The following is a 2,813-nucleotide window of genomic DNA, read 5'->3' as shown; positions in this document are numbered from 1 at the left end:
GAATAAAAAGAATATTAGGTTTAACTATAAACTTTTATGACAGCAGTAAAACCTCTTAAAATTGAAAATTTTGTAAAAATAAATGTCTAGGCATTAAATCAGTATATTTAATCCAAAAGTTAAAAAACAGTTTCCCTGGTCATCAAACCATCATGGCGTTGCCTGTCAATTAACCCAGTAGGCTTATCAGCAACTGATCAATCAGTCGTTGTAATTAACTGTAAATAAAGTTTTATTCCACCCGGGAAAAAAAAGAAAAAAGCCAAGACCAACGGGACCAAATGTCCGTCTGAACAAAGGTGACTGGAAACAAATGTTTGATTTATCATCATCTGAAGCAGCTTTTTGCTTCCTGTTGAATCAAAGGTTAATGTTTAAAGCTGAAGCTGCTTTGTTCTTTATTGATGGTAAATGCTGCAACTTCTGTTGCAAAACTTTTATCTTTGCTACGATCAATTAACAGAACACTGATTTTCAATAGGTTGTAATTTAGTCCAACAGCTTCTTCCAATCAGCCAAGGTGCCTCTGATCGTTCCTCCTCTGCCTAAAACACATTTGGGATTTAATGCAAATTAACTTTAAACAACCTGCTTCTTCCAGTTGGAGAATCTCTGACTTTTGTACGACTAACATCATATTTAGAGACCTGGATCCTGACCTCCCTTCTCCCCAGAGCCCCTCCCCCACATGTTCCTTAAAAGCATTTGGTGTTACATACTCCATTTTGATTCTGTGTATTTTTAACCATTTCTGTGCCAATGTTGCCATCTTTATATTTTTTTTTGTCTGCTGAATATCAAGTCGTTTTCAGGTTGTTTCTTTTTGGAAAAGCCCATTAGATTTATATTTACAGTTTTTTTGCAGAGCTCACAATGCTTTGCACTCCTACAAAAATTACAGAGAAGGAGCTACTGACCCACAGCATAACAGAGCTTCTATCGTACTTATCAGTGGGCGTGAGGTTATCCTCCTCTCACTAGGAGTCGGTTAAGGTAAAGACTAAACAAAAGATTAAAAAAACACTCTTCTAAGGCACCCCTGTTCCATAATGACATTAGTGATTTTGTTACAAATGCACTTATTCTAATAAAAAATATATATTTAAATAATAAAAAAAGATTTTCTTTGAGGCTACAGGTTTTGTGTTTCTTGCAAATCCCAACCAAAGCTGCCATTTGGGTGTTTCTTAGAAATGAACTCACTGACATACTATTGATCTTAACAGTGTTTAATGGAAACCTATGGACTGCTTTAGAGACAGGGTTTATCAGAGGTGTGAAGTAAAGAACAAATACTTTGTTACTGTACTTAAGTACACTTTTTAGGTATGTATACTTTACTCCATTACTAATTTTTCTTCCTACTTCCTACTTCTACTCATTACATTTTCAATTCATATAGCGGCATCTGGCAGTTTGTTTTAAAAGGTTACTTTATATTTCTATAGTTTTAGTTTTTGGAGCACATAGTTTTTCACTTTTACTTGAGTAAAGAGGTCAGGGTAATACTTCAACTTTTAAACTGCAGTATCTATACTTCTACTTGAGTAACATATATATATATATATATATATATATATATATATATATATATATATATATATATATATATATTTATGTGTGTGTGTAAAAAAATATTCCTCGTTTTCAGCCCCTTTTGTTGAAATTTGCATTTTCCTATTCTCTAGCTTTTTCTCAACTGGTTACTGGTTAATAATAAACTCAGGGTCAGTTGTTTTTCTAACTATTGTTCTCTGGTTAATATCACTCTTTACCTTTTTTATTAACATCACTATAATATAATATACTATAATAATATATAATATTATTATATATTATAATATAATATAATATAATATAAGGATTAAAAGTACGTCTGATTTGTGTTCCTATTGTCTGAGCTAAGAGTCGACACCCAACGCTGGAATATTGGTTTGACATCTGAAAAATATCAACAGATGATTTTAAGTTTCCTACCTTCTTGTTTTGATGCTCCCTTTTGGACTAGAAGGAGTGGAGCTAATGGTTATACTGGTCTGTCAGATGAACACAAAGGCCTCTGGCAATGCATTGTGGGAGAGCAGCGAGGCCACTGACACAGCTGAGGAGAGAGAGCAGAGAACAAAGGTAAAATATTAGATTATATAAAGTCATTCTTGTCCAGAAGGGGGGGTGGGGTAGATTCTGGTGAAGATTCCCAGTCATCCAGGTCATAGTCATAGGACAGCGTTGACCCGGGAAGGTCGAGTCCTCCTCCTCCTTCATGTCCTCTAGTTGGAGAAGGTCGGCGTTAGGATCGCCCTCAGTTTCATAGATGCCTGCATCGAGTTTCCCGCCGTCCATAAGACCCTTAAACAGGGGAGGCATGGACTCCTCCATCATGTCCGCCCCACTCTTAGAAGCTCGCGGCTGATGGTTTTTAGCAGCCGCAGCAATGGCTGAAGGTGAGGAGAGGCGTGGGTCTGGCTGTTAGCGACAGCCACCCTCAGCCGCCTTTCCAGGGCGCAGTGCTGGCATCCCTGAGGGTCCACCAGTGAAGCCTTTAGCGCCCATACATGCAATGCACATTGGACGAGGGTCCCGCCCCGAGATAGATGACGGCGGGCGGGATACAACCTCTTTAGCTTACAGTTCCGAACCTTTGGCAGGGGTAGGAGCCGCAGCAATGACAATAGACAAACACAGAGCTCGTTGTTTCACGTTAGCTTTTAACCGATGTTAAGTCCGTCCGCCACATCAAGTTAACCAGACTCTTATCCTAACGCTAGCCAAAAACCTAGCCCACCTTTACGTGTTAGCTCGGCTGACACGGA

The 2,813-nt window shown here is 38.3% G+C and overlaps 1 protein-coding gene across 1 annotated transcript in view; it reads right to left on the bottom strand.

The window, feature by feature from the left end:
* The window catches only part of kiaa1191 (KIAA1191 ortholog), an 11,190-nt gene extending 9,074 nt beyond the window's left edge, over positions 1-2,116 (bottom strand). Inside the window, exon 1 of the mRNA XM_015384970.1 lies at positions 1,978-2,116. The gene's annotated coding sequence lies outside the window, so the exon portion shown is untranslated. The remainder of the gene's footprint in view (positions 1-1,977) is intronic.
* Between the last annotated feature and the right edge of the window lie 697 nt (positions 2,117-2,813).

Source organism: Cyprinodon variegatus, unplaced genomic scaffold (assembly GCF_000732505.1).
Source record: "Cyprinodon variegatus isolate N-32 unplaced genomic scaffold, C_variegatus-1.0 Scaffold328, whole genome shotgun sequence".
NCBI lineage: Eukaryota > Metazoa > Chordata > Actinopteri > Cyprinodontiformes > Cyprinodontidae > Cyprinodon > Cyprinodon variegatus.
Note: the sequence above shows the minus strand (reverse complement) of the source record. Positions and strands in the feature narration are given on the sequence as shown.